Genomic DNA, 14628 nt, shown 5'->3' with positions numbered 1-14628 from the left:
GTGGGTATAATCTCTCTCTGCCTTCCTCTTATGAGGACATGTGAGGCATTTGGGGCCCACCCAGATGATAATAATTAGGGCCCACCCAGGATGATAATCTCATCTCAAGATCCTTCACTTAATCACATCTGCAAAACCCTGGTTTCCTTACAAGTTAACATTTACAGGTTTCAAGGATTAGGACCTAGCATCTATGGGGGTCACTATTCAGCCTACTACAGATAGACTGATTTAAAATACATAATACATGTGAAATCAACTTTGGGGACTCTGGCTTTTTGAAGAGCAACCTGCTTCTAGAGCCTCAGACTGAGAAAATGTGAGTTTCATATATCTGCCAACCAGAAGGGCTTAAGACATCATGGATAGAGAAAGTAATCAGTGGTTTCAAACTTGAGCTCTAAACACCCCCTCCCCACCCCTGACGTACTGAATCAGAATCTCTCCATCTGATTCTCACCCTCACTAAAGACATAACAGTAGACACTAGTGTATAGGCTCCAGTTCACAGTCAAACTGTGTCTCACGTGGGCAACTCCATATAGCTGACTTCTGGATAATTAGCAGAGATTAATTTGTTTACCATGTAGGATCCACCAACTAAGAAGTCAAATTGAAGTAAAAAGTGTAGCTAACATTTATTAAGCATTTATTATATCCCTAGTACTGAGCAAATTACCTCACGTGTATCTTGTTTAATTCTCAGAGCTGACTTGGGAGGTAGATTGATTTTGCCAAGGCTCCTGGGTTGTATCCTAGGTAAACCAAGAAAAAAGATTTATCGGAAGGCCTCTGGACTGGCTCACAACTAGAAGAGCTGCACAAGTAGGGTTAGGAAAGAGAAGTGACAACGGCTCTGAGGAGCTACAGTCTCAGCCCTTAGTGCTTTCCTCATCGTCAGATAACTATCTAAGCTGCCTTCCACTTCTGTGGGTTTTCACTTGCAATTTGAATTCCAAGCAGAGTTAATCTGACGTTGCCGGGACAAAGCCACTGTCATTGGCCCCTGTCTGGGACAAAGCCTACCTTACCAGAAGAGCGGGTTCAGTTATGAAAAAAGAGTTAAGAGGAAGAATGGACCAGACCAAAGTGATAATTGCTTCATAAATAATGTTACCTTCATTTTACAGATGGGGAAAAACCACGCCTCACAGACTTTAAATTTAGTAGCAAGTTGTAAAGCCGTAATCTGAACCCAATTCTGCCCAATCCAGAGTCTCGTTTCTTAACCACTATTCTCATCCCCAAATCTGCCACAGCCCAGGAATCAAAACAGATTCTGAAGCAGTTTCCATGTGATGTTACCTGGAAGATTTTTGGTACTTTTGTGAATGTTGAGACCCAGGAAAGTATTTTGTACAGTGAGATCTCTCTCTGTTCATTCATTTGGCGGGTATTGTGTGAGCACATGTTGATTGCTAAGCATTGGGAATGCAGTGTTCAACAAGGTGGGCACATTTCATAGCTTAAGTCTGGTTGCAAAAAGCAAAAACTCAACTCAAACAAAATTAATCCAAACAGTATTTATTGACTCAAGGGAATGGGCAATCTAAGGGAGAAACAGGCTTCAGCAAAGCTAGATGCAGTGCCATCGGGGCTTCTCTCTCCCTCTCCACTGAAGGCAAAGATAGCCACCAGCATCACCAGCTCTGCACCATCCCAACCGCCAGCAAAAGCAAGGGAAAAAAACCCTCTTTTTTCCCACCCAGCATTTATGGCAATTCTGAAAAAAAATCTGACTGGCCCCTCGTGGATCATGTGCTGAACAACGGCTTAGATTCCAATCACTCTGACCAGGTAAATGGTGGACGCATTCTGACCTGCTCTTCTGACTCTTGGGTCCATTTCCACGGTGGAATTTGTGGGACCACATGATTGACAGACTCACCAGGATCACGCAGAGTAGGATAAGAGCACTCCGCCCAAATAAAAGAGAGGTGCCGTTGTAGAAAAGGGGGGAAGGGATGGCAGGCAGAAAAAATATCACATTATGTACAAACCATGATTCCCTGCTCTCGTGACCTAGAAACTCTACCTTCTCAAAGCTTTTTCTGTCTATGCCCGTCATAATCATAGGCACTGGAAGTACAAGCTGATCTTCCCTCTGCAGGGGAAAGTAAAAAAGTATATGAAACCCTTTCTGCAGATCAGCTAGTTAGAAAGGCTGAAAAACAAATCTATACCAGTGCGTTCAAAGTGGAATCTACCAACCAGTGGCAACACCATCACCTGAGAACTTGTTTGAAATGCAGGTCCTTCATCCCTACCTCACCTCATCAATCGGAATTACTTCTATATGATTCTTACACTAATGCCTGGTCTATACTGGAGTCTGCAAAATGAAAGTTCCATTGGGGAAAGTTTCCACTGGGGAAAAATAAGATCACGTGGGAGAGAAGTAAGTCAAAACCAGGATGAAACACAAAAAATAAAAGTATGAAATAAAGGGGAGAAAGGGAGAGGAAGAAAAGCAAAGACATCCACAGTAGTAGAAGCAGCATTTGGATGGACAAGGCATGTTCTCAGGAGTCAGACATAGCTTTCAAGGCTACGGGCTACTTTACCCTCAGGTGTCTGAGGGTTTTGTGTAGAAGTGACGACTGCAGCACAAGAGTGGAAAGAGCATGGGCTCAGGAGGCAGAAAGGAGGCCTGGGTGTGAATTCTCATTTTACCACTGATCAGCCTTATGACTTTAGGCAGATTACTCATCCTCTCTGATGTCAATCTTCTGATCTGTAAATTGAGCATGATACTTTCCTCACAGTATCCTCCCAGAGGCTTGAGAGAGAAAATGTATGCAAAATACCCAGCAAAATGGTTGTTTATTGTGTTAGTTGCCTCCTGTTTCTCTTAACCCTCTCTGCAGAACTAAGACTAAGAGGTGGAAAGAGTTTGTAAAGAGACAGATTGGGACTCAATATTGTAAGGTCGGATCTTAACAAACGGCACCGCGAAACAGAGGAAAGCTTCAAGTGAGCTTTATGAAGGAGCGCTCCCGGGCGAGGTTCACTGGTCCGAGAGAAAGGGGCCAGAGAAGTCGCGCCCGGGCGAGGGTTGGGCAAGATTTTATAGGGGAAGAAGGGAAAGGGGTGTGGTGAATCTGCAAGGGCGCAGGGTACTCCTTATTTGGTGGTCTTTTCGGGTATCCTGGGGGACCGTTAGTCCCGCCCCTCGAAAGGCGGGAAGGCTGGGCTGGGTTCAAAGTCCCCAGGTCAGTTCCTGGAACTGGGTGGTCCGGAATGTCTCCAGGGCAGTTTCTGGAACTGGGTGGTCGGGAGAATTTCGTTCTGATGCAACCTGTGAATCTGATTGTGTTCCCCTGCCTCGGGCCAGTTGGCCTTACAAATATGAGAAAGGGTTCATATGTTGGAACCCCGACCCCCAATGTGACTGTATTTGCAGATGTGGCCCTCATGGAGGTAATTAAGGTGAAACGAGGTTATAAAGGTGGAACCCTGATCCAATAGGATTAGTGACCTTAAAAGAACAGATACCAGAGAACTCGTTCTCTCTCCACCATGTGAGGACGCAGCAAAGGGAGCTGTCACCAGGAACTGATTCCTGCCGGAACCTTGATCTTGGACTTTCCACAGCTATGAGAAAATAAATGGCTGTTGTTTAAGCCACTCGGCCTATGGTATTTTATTATTGCAGCTGAAGCAAACTAAGATTCTCCCCTCACTGGAATCATTAAAACAAGCTGACAGTCACCTCTCAGAGATAGACAGGAACTTTCTGCAGGAGGACAGTACATGAGAGCAAACGATCCCTAAAAGCCTATCCCAGGGCTTCTCAACCGTGGCTGCACATTAGAATCACCTGGGGAACTTTAAAAACAATACTGATGCCCAAGCTCTCCCTCCCAGGCCAATTAAATCAGGATCTCTGGGTGTGTGCATTTTTAGATAGTGTCCCAGGTGATTTTACTGTTCAGCCAAGGCAAGGTTGAGAATTACTCCTTTCAGGGATCTGAGACCCTTTCCAGCTCTGAGTTATTATTAATTTATGGAGACTTACATCTGGTGATACAAGAATGGAATGTGTCATGAACCTCATCTTACAGGTATGGGAGAGGGAAGAGATAGAATTGTGAAGGTAAACTCCCATGTCATAAGTGAGCTGATAGTGAAGTTATAATACCATATCTTTCTGTCTGTGACCTTTGGAACCCTCTAGTAAGATGCAAACTACTTTTAGCTGTGTAGTAGAAGTCTCTTGTTTTTGCTAGGCCAGCATCCCTACCCTTGTTTTGGAAGAAGCTTGTCTTTTGGGGGGACTGCAACTTCTCAATTCTATGGAGTCTTACTAGGACTGTCAATCACAGGGCCCCCCCCTTATGACCCAAACTAAGCCAATCAGACTCTTTCTTCAGGGAGAATGACAGTGGGAATCTAGATTGGTGGGTTGGATTGTTCCCGTGGCACAACCTAAAGAAACAGCATGTACTCCTTACTAAGATCATGTTGCTCCCCGCTTTCCTTTCTTCCCAAGCCTTGGCTCTCAGCATTTCCTTTAATTATATGAACTATAAAGTCTGCTTCCAACAAATTCTATTTTCCACTTGGTGAGTCAGACCTTCTTTCAGTTGCTTGCATAAGTGGCTCAAAAATTGGTACCGGGAAGTGGACACAGCAAGAACAGGCTTTTAGCTGTGGAAATAGCAGAAGTAGGTAGGTGCAAGGCAGTAGGAATTCCCCGATTCAGTTGAGAAGGTTGAGCCAGTTCTTTTTCTTGAAATTCCCAGTTGTCACATGCACCAGTAAATTTTCCTTTTGCTCAATCCAGTTTTGATTAATATAAACTACTTATTCGAGATGCAAGGAGTTACACTAGTAAGATGTTCTTCTTTGTCGTTATTTGGGGGATTGGAGGGCTGGGGCTGCCACTGGGTATGCCTGGTAGCACTTTTTTTTTAACCCATTAGAGTAGGCTCTGTGCACAGCAAGCCCTGGCCCAAACCAAGCATTTTGCTTTTATAGCCCTCAAACCAATAAATGAGAACAGAAATGTAGGTACAGAGAGAAGTACCCAACCAAACTCCCCATCTTTCTAAGATTACTAGAAAGAGCCTATGGAAAGCAAAAAGGCAGAGCACAACAGGTGAACATCATAATTACGATGATGGCCACCATTTGTTAAGTCCGTACCATGTGCTAGACACTGGGTTTTATGTCATTTAATCCTAGGAGACTGATACTGTTTTGTTTTGTTTCTAAGGTTGAGCTGCAGATGCCCAGAATTGAATTGATTCAATCAGTCGCTCTTCCGTTACTGACGTGATATAATCATCTGTCTAGACATGACCCCTCTTTTTTCTTATCTTTTTTATCCCTCATCCTTGAGTGTATCTAATGTGTGTCCCTCCAATCTATTTTCCATAGACTTACAGATCCACAAAAATATGTAGCGTAGTGTCTGCTTTTAAAATGTATATAAATGGATCATACTGCACGTCTCACTCTGCAATTTGCTTTTTTTATACAGCATTAAGTTTCTGAGATCCATCCATGTTGATATATATAGATAGAGCTAGTTCATCTGTTTAAACTGCTCCATTGTATACTATCATAATGATATACTATACCTTACCTATGAATTTTTTCCTAATGGATATCTAGACTGTTGCTAATTCCTGTTGTACAAAGTGCCTCAATGAATAAGCTTGTACACATCTCTCAATGCATTGTGCAGGAGTCTCTCTAGGATTTACCTAGAAGTGGAATTGCTGCACTTTAAGCTTCATGTATTTTCAGTTTTAGTAAATCCTGCCAAATTACTTTACAAAATAGCTTTACTAATTTACACTCCCACCAACAGTATATGAAAGTACTTGGAATATAGATACTATTATTATCTCCATTTTGCAGATGAGGAAACATACAAAATGTCCAAAGTTAAGCACTGTATCTGTCTGAACTATGTCTGTCTAGTTCCAGAACTGCACTATACCATATGTACTAAACAACAGTTGGAAATGCAAGTGACAGAACCCCCTAACAGTGGCTTAAGTAATATGGGCATTTATCATCCCACTTAACAAAGATATTAGAGGGAGGTAGTTCCAGAGCAGCTCAGCTGTATCATCAGCAAGGTGGACACTTTTTTAATTTCACCATTCTTAGCGGTTGAATTTTCACCCTTATTCTGTCTCCTCTCAGCCCTAGGATGGCTGACTTTGCTGACATCACTGCTGAGTTCAGAGCAGGAAAAAGAGGGAAACAATGGCACTATGAAGCTCTGTTCTTGTTCTTATCCTTTTTCTAGGAAAGAAAAATGCCTTCCTTGAATCCCCACTCACCCCAATCTACTTCCTTTTTTGTCTCATTGATCAGAGCCTACTGTTGGACCAACCTTCAGGCAAAATGGAATGAGATTATTACGTCTAGTTTAGATCAACCATGACTCAGCCACTGAGGCTACAGGGAGCGTTTACCTTCCTGGATTTCAAATCATCTCCATGTCTAAAATCTGTTCTGTCAGCAAGAAAGAAAGGCAGTGACTGTTAGGTAGCAACTTGGTTTTTCTTCCATCTCTCTGGCCTTTTTTTTTCCTTCAGACTTTTTTGCTGGCTTCTCCTGATCACTCAGATGTTAAATCCTTGCTTTGTCTTGGATCTTTTCTCTTCCCAACATACTTACAAGAAGACCAACAGATGGCCAGCAGGCCAAATTTGAGTTTGTGACCCCAACCGTGTACTTTCTCCCTATGCTGAGAGCATCCATTTTCATAGCTTCAATTACCAGTTACATATTGATAACTCCTAAATTTGTATCTTCCTCCTCATTCCTGAGCTTCAGATCCATATGTACCTACTTAGATATTCCTAAGACTCATCAAACTCAACATGTCCAAAACTGAGCTTTTCATCTCCCACCCAAACTCGCTCTTTCTTCTGGTGCATCCTATCTAAGTGAATACCACCCCCTTTCACCAGGTTCCTCAAGTCAGAGCTCTTTGAGACTTCCCACACGAGAGCTCTCAAATTTGTCTGCTTTTCTTCATGTCCACTGCAAACACCTTGATCTGAAACTCTGTTGCTACGGTGTTTGTTGTAAGGAGCAGAAGCGTGGGCACCTGCCTTGTGAATGCAGATCTTAAGCCCTACCCTAGACCTCCTGAATCAGAAGTTGCTTGTTATCAGGGTCCCCAGGGAATTCATTCCAATTTGAGAAATTCTCATCTTGACTTTTGACAAGACAATATCTGGTCTCGCTGCATCAGTCTCTTGCCCCCTAAAATTCTCTCTCTGTACTGCAAACTGCATAAGTCACTTCCCTCATTGAATTCCATAACTAGCTCCCCATTGCTTTGCAGATAGAAGACAAAAGCTTATAGAATACAAAGCCCTACCAAAGTTCCCCTCCTGCCTAGTTCTGGTTTGCCCTCTAGGCTTCAGCCACGTTTGTATTCTTCCAGTTCCTGTGCCCCGCCTTGTTTTTCCCCTCAGGGACTTTTTACCTGCTGCTTGGTGCATAGCTAACTCCTACCCCTTCACCTCCTCAGAGAAGCCCCCTCTCTTACAGCCCATGTGAGGTCAGCCACTCTCGTGCTAAGCTCTCTTTGCACACTGTGCTCCTTCAAAAGTTTAGCATAGTCCTACTTAAATAATGGAGTGTGTGTGTTTCATTGTTTAATAGCAGTCTGCCTCCATTGAATTGAAGCGCTCAAGGACTGCCACAGCTCTTGCATTGTTACATCCTTCCAGCGCCTAGCACAGTGCTTGGTACACGTTACACATCAATGAGTAGCTGTTGACTTGATGAATATGAATGAATAATCATCCCCAGGGAGCTGTCCTGGCTCAGGGTGGCCTTGCTTTCTTAGTTCAACAGGAATCAAGAATCTGAAAAAGACTGAGGAGGGCCAAGGGAGTATAATTTGGCCACCAGCAAGCAAATTAGGATGAAAATGTCCAATTCTGACAGATGTACCCTGTGCACGTGCTGAAAGGAAAACAGAAGCAGCTCCCCTCAGAGTGATGGTAAACAGTTTGTTCCCTGGCCAGTACCCTCCTCCTCAATACACCCCAGAGCTGACCTTTGGAAGGACTTTTGTATAGTGGGAGGTCTCTTTTAACCTCCAGTGAATAAGGGTGTGAAGTGGTGTTTGCTTTTTTCCCTTTGTTCTCTGGCTAAGAAAAGTCTGGAGGCGGTTGAGTGAGGCTTAGTAATACAATTGCCTTCCCTTTCAAATGCTAAAAAGGGTTTTTGCTCCTGGTTTAGTATAATCTGAGCCTTGTAGAGGTCTGGAAGGGATCCACCCCCCTTCCTTTTGGCATCTTATTTCCTCCAGGCTAGGGACAACTTCACAATTAATAGAAAAAGGAAAGCTGTAATAGTCAATGTTGCCCTCCAAGCATCTCTGTGTGGTGAGCAGGCCTAGGAGAGTTAATCACTAAACTGACAGGGAAGGCCTCCAGGAGAAATGCAGGATGTATACAGTCCCACTGTCCTGGATCTGGCTAGAGATCCTGGCATCCGTGGCATTCTCTTCCAGAGGGAGCTGGAATCAGAGGTTGGCTGTTATCACAGCCTTTTAACTCCCATACAGGTGTGGATCTGGGGCTTGGGGGGGAGCACAGTGTTTTTACAACTTGGAGGGCTCTCTTTAAGAAAGAACACAAAACTATGAATACAGTCAGATTTGAGGCTTTGAAAAGAACAACTGAGGGTCATCATTGGCTTCGTGATACCGTTACCCCAAAACAGGGTTCGCCTCCTGTTGGGTGTCGAGCCAAAAGACACAGCGAAGCCAAAGATCAGAAGGAAGGACTTATTTCTTGCAGCAAGTAAGGAGGACACTGGAGACCTTTCCCAAAGCAATGTCTCCCTCAACTGCAAAGTTGGGGGAGTTTTAAGCTAAGGGTACGTGCATATCCATGAAGAGGGTTGGGGAGGTTTAGGTATATTCATGAAGGGCTTGAGAATTCAGCTTAGAATTGGGGCAAAGGTCGGCAGAATCCAGGCTTTAGTTGATTGATGTCACAAGGGTCAGAAAAGGTCAGCGTCATCATATCTTAGGTTCTGACCAGCCTGGGGTCTCAGCATGTAGTTACCATCCTCCACCTGGGTGGGAGCCTTAGTTCCTACAGAACTCAAAACTATGTATCAGATTGTGATGTATATCCCTTGAGGAGTAACTAGGACTCTTTTATTGCTAAACTATTGTTTCCTGACTGCTTTTCCTTTGTTCCTGTATTCCCTCACTTCCCTTCCCATCATTAATTGCTGAGACCTGTTCAAAGGCAAGCATTGTGGTCAGGCTTGGAAAACAAAATGGCTTAGGCCAAAAATGGCTTCTCTTATGTCAAGAAAACTGCCTGGTTCTCTTTCTCCAGGGACCCTCTCTACTCTTTCTGCTTACAGGACCTCTGCTTCTGCCCCCTAGCAAAGTATACTAGAAAAGCTGAGGCTTGCAAGCCCTTGGACAAGTTATTCCCTCCCTAGAGCCTTAATTGGGTAATCTGTAAAATGGGACCCTCTATATATAGAATTGATGGGCGGGAAAGACACATGAGAGAAAAGAAAGTATACCTAGTGTTTGATCGGAGGTACTTAATTAAAATGCCATTTTGGAGACCTCCTCTCTGGGAAGTTATGGATCTGTTCTGGGCTAGCTTCTCCTCTTCCTTGTCTCCTTTAGCTTTATTGAAGTTTTTTCAGGTATTATTGTAATCCACCTAGAATATATATTATTAGTTTGAGACTTAACAGAAGTTCCCAAACTGGTAGCTGAAGTCAATACATTTTTTTGGAGATTGCAAGGATTTCTAACAAATTTAATTTGTTTTACTTTTTAAAGAGCCAGTCCAAGGTAGTTGTTGCTATTGTTTTCTGTTGGGGCTTGTTTAATTTGATGTGTTGTTTAATTTTTTTGCCACTGTGCAAAAGGTAATCCAAAGGTCAGTCTGGTGTGTGGCGTGTGGTGTGGTATGTGTGCGTGCGTGTGTGTGTGTGTGTGTGTGTGTGTGTATGTACAGGCTGTGAATCATATTGTTTACCATCCCTAACATCTGCCATCCCTCACCAGCTCCATGTTTATAATCCTGAAGACATCTGAGTTTATCATAAGTCAAAATCAGCTAGTAAATCTTCAGAGAAATGGAAAAGGAAGAAGGAAAATAAAAGGGCACTGATGTGAAATCATAGGTCACAAGTAGGTCAATAGTACTGGGGTTGGTTGGGGAGTCCCTGGCCTTGTACTACCTTGTTCAACCCCCAGCCTTGCCACTTACCAGTTTTTAACCTATAGCTATATTCATTTGAACTTTTAAAATCTCACTTTGCTCATCTGTAAAACTGGGATATTTATAGGACTTTCCTTAGAGGTTCACCGTGAGGATTAAATGAGAAAATCCTCTCAATGTGCAAAGAATAGTAATTGGAATAGGGTAAACCCTCAATAAATGGTAGTTATCATTAAGAGCACGTCCTGTATAGCCTCTATTGTGCATTATATACGTCACCTCATGTTCACAACACTGGGAGGTTAAATGACCTGCCCAAGATGGGGAAATGCAGTTTAGACAAGAACCTAGTTTTAACAAGTCTCCATTTACTGCTCTTTACCAAATCAAAGACCCATCGGTTTGTAAGATGAATGCCTATTTCCAAGTATTAAAATGTGGGGGAAAAATATGTTTCTCAGAAATGAAATATAGTAGTGCTCTTTCCACCACACTACATCTTGCATCTCTCCCCCCAGTTTCTCTCCATTAAAGCTGTTAAAAGTTAAGCTGAGATATATTAACATTTTTAAGAGTTTATTTGAGCAAAAATTGATTTGCATCTGGCAGCATCCAATCTAGCAGATAGAAAGGAGCTCCAAGGAGCTGTACCAAATGAAAAAGACTTTTATAAGCAGAAAGGAGCGGGCCTTTTTTATTAGGCAAAAAAGTGGGTTGGTTATCGCAAGGTTACTTTCTTTAGGGGGCGGCAGGGATCTATAAAGCAGATTACCTAACTAGCGATGATCAGAGATTCCTGATTGGTTTAAAATTCCATTTCTGGTAGAGCGGAAACTGTAATTCAGTTAAGTCTCAGTTTGGTGACGTGGGGCTTAGCCTAAGTGACTCCATTTTGGGCCATTAGTCTTGTTCTTTTTTTAAATAGCACATTGTTCAATAGTATATGCGCCCATTTCCGGCATTATTTATTAGCTGGATTGCATACAGAGACATCAGTGTTACATAGAGGGACATCAGTGTGGGGTCCTGTAGAGTTCTCATTGTACCCTCCATTGTTATCACTTTTTTTTTTTTTTTTTTTTTTGGCGGTACGCGGGCCCCTCACTGCTGTGGCCTCTCCCGTTGCGGAGCACAGGCTCCGGATGCGCAGGCTCAGCGGCCATGGCCCACGGGCCCAGCCGCTCCGTGGCATGTGGGATCTTCCCGGACCGGGGCACGAATCCGCGTCCCCTGCATCGGCAGGCGGACTCTCAACCACTGCGCCACCAGGGAAGCCCCAATGCTCTCATTTTTAAGATGTGATCCAGATACATGGCAGATCAGGCTGGCAAGGCCACATTTTTCCTATCTCAGGAAAACTACTAGGCAACTTTGTGGTGATGTACAAAAGTGTATCCTAATCCAAGTTTTAAGCTGATAAACTCTGTAGGGCACTTTGGCTGAGGCTGGGGAGACCTGGATGTGGAAATCCCCCTGTGGGAAACACATGATGTAAGAAATAAACATGTTGTTTGGGATGGAGGAACCAAGTCCACCTGCAAATTCTTTAGCACAACAGCTTTGAGACTTTAGACAAATGACATTGTCTATAAAATGACACCAATAATCCCACCCTGCCTACTTCTGAACATCAGAGTGAGGATCCAAGAGATGACGCATGTGAAATACAATGTGTGTGGATGTGTGATACAGATGTAACCTTTTTTAATCTAATTGTTCATTGCTATAGCTTGTTATTTTTAGGGGAAATGAGATGGTGGAAGTTGGACAAGTTACATATTGAAAAGGTACATGCATATATGATTGTGTGTGTATTCTGAAAAGCCTAGAAGGGCATATGTCAAATTGTTTATTGTGATGGGGTTTTCTTTGTTTTTTTTTTTCTTTTGGCCATGCAGCTTGTGGGATCTTAGTTTCCCCACTAGGAATCGAACCTGGGCCCTCGGCAGTGAGGGTGCAGAATCCTAACCCCTGGACTGCCAGGGAATTCCCCAGGGAGGGCTTTCATATTTACTTCTATGTTTGTGGATTGTTTGAATGATTTTTACAACAAACCTGTATTTTTTTTTTTTTTTTTTTTTTGCGGTACGTGGGCCTCTCACTGTTGTGGCCTCTCCCGTTGCGGAGCACAGGCTCCGGACGCGCAGGCCCAGCGGCCATGGCTCACGGGCCCAGCAGCTCCGCGGCATGTGGGATCTTCCCGGACCGGGGCACGAACCCGCGTCCCCTGCATTGGCAGGCGGACTCTCAACCACTGCGCCACCAGGGAAGCCCCAAACCTGTATTTTTATAACACTTCTATTTCAATAAATTCCTCAAAAGCAACAAAGAACCCCTGTGCTAAACAGAAGTTCTTTCAAAAGCTATGATTTGGACAAATTGAATCCATTTTAACACATCTTATTCTAGACCCCTACCCCACCCCCAATATGTTATCAGACCATGTGAAAACCAGCCCCTACTCACCTGCTTCTCTTTAAATTCTACAGCCTGATATTTGGTTGTTGTTGGCTTTATTAGATATCTAAATATCTATAGATAGATATTTAGTTAGATACCCTCATGTAAGATTGTAATACTAATTTTCATACCACTGAATATCAACATTTATAATCCAAAGGGATCCAATTAGAGCAGAGAATCAGCAATTTCCTCAAATCGGAAGCACAACATCTCTTAAATTAAAAGTTTCCCATAGAGTTCCCTGGTGGTCTAGTGGTTGGGATTTGGTGCTTTCACTGGTGTGGCCTGGGTTCTGTCCCTGGCCTGGGAACTACGATCCCTGCAAGCAGCGCAGCAGGGTCAAAAAAAAAAAAAAAAAAAAAAAAGTTTCCCATAAAAGGTTAAGACAAAATTTACCTTTTAGGAAAACTGAAATATGTAATTTCACCTCAGTGGCCAGTCTTTGTCTGGCTCTTTTGCTAGTCAGACTTCTTCCTCTCATTTTAGAAATGGTAACATGTTTATAGCTCTGTCTTCAGACCAACCGACTCTCTAACGGACTTTTCTCTAGAGATCTCCTCCATTCCTCGATTCCCCATGTATCTAGTACTATCTCTTTGCATATAAATTCCAAATATTTTTCTCTAGCCAAACCACCCTTTTTTGTTTCTATAAGGGTTTTAAAATTATCAGGGCAATTTGGGTTCATTGCTGGTATCTCAACCCAAACAAACTGAAAGTCAAATTAATCTTTTTTTTTTTTTCCCACACCATAATTCTCCCCAGTAAACCAGGGCTGGCCAAGACTGTCATTTATCTTTAACTTCTCCCTTCTCTGTGCCCCTCTTCCCCACAATGCTTCGCTTAGATTTTTATGACATCCTTTGCTTTTTCCCATGTCTACTCCCAGCTCCTGGTTCAGGCTTTTGCTTTCGCAAAAAGCAATGTGAGTGAAGAGAGACGAGCAACGGGAGGTCAGGAAGCCCTCACAATGGGACTAGCATGTGACTCAGAACTTGAAAGGTATTCTCCTTAAGTGGAAAAAGTTATTCCAGAATAATGGAACAGCATCAATAGAGGCACCCCAGGCATAGAAATGCCTGGCATCATTAAAGAAAGGCAAGGAAGATGGTGGGGCTTTCAGGATGGGTATGTATAGATATTCTCAGGGATCAGGCTGGTTACGTATGTTCATTCCTGGAAGACTTTGAATTTCAATCTGTAAGTAGTGGAAAAATACAGACTTATGTGGCAAGAAAACCTGTTATAAAACTGTGTGATAGTTAAGGGGACAAATCATGCAAGCATTGATTATGGCAATAGGAATTGATACACAACATATTGAACTCTTAGAGTCGATTGTTTGAGTGACTAGTTGCTCATGGGAGCAGAAAGGGTGAGAGATGAAGGTGCCAGAGATGACTGAGTTTAGTAGCCTGGGTGTTTAGAAGCATGCCTTGCCTTGAGGAGAAATGCAAATTAAGCTTTGGGCTTGTGAGTGACAGTCAAGCTCAGTTTTAGCCATGTAGAGTGTGATGTGTCGGTGAGATATACAGGTGGAGGTGTCCGAAACACCCTATTACCTCTGTGAGGATGATCGCCTAGGAAATCTATTCCTGGCTCCCTGTTGGATATATGGCTTTTATTTATATGTTCCATCAACACAGAGACAACCTGTATAGTGCCGAACCCATCATGATTCATTCGCCACAAGCCACTTTCACCTTCCCACTGCCCCATGTTGGTTAATGATGTTTTCATTTCCTAGACTCCCTTGTCTACTACCTATGGGTTGTTTTCAATTCCTGTCTCCTTTGATGCTCATATTTATTTAGGCACCAAATTGTACTGATTTTTCCTTTACAGTGTCTCTCATGTCCACATGTCTTCTGCCTCTTCTAACACTTTAAATTGCCTAACTGCCTGGTCCTTATTTTTTATAGCTTAATACCCACCTTTTGATGAGACCCTTGCCTCCAGAATGTTTCCTAACAACCCA

This window comes from Phocoena phocoena, chromosome 7, assembly GCF_963924675.1.
Source record: "Phocoena phocoena chromosome 7, mPhoPho1.1, whole genome shotgun sequence".
Taxonomy (NCBI): domain Eukaryota; kingdom Metazoa; phylum Chordata; class Mammalia; order Artiodactyla; family Phocoenidae; genus Phocoena; species Phocoena phocoena.
The sequence above is the reverse complement of the archived record's forward strand: the minus strand, read 5'-3'. Positions refer to the sequence as shown.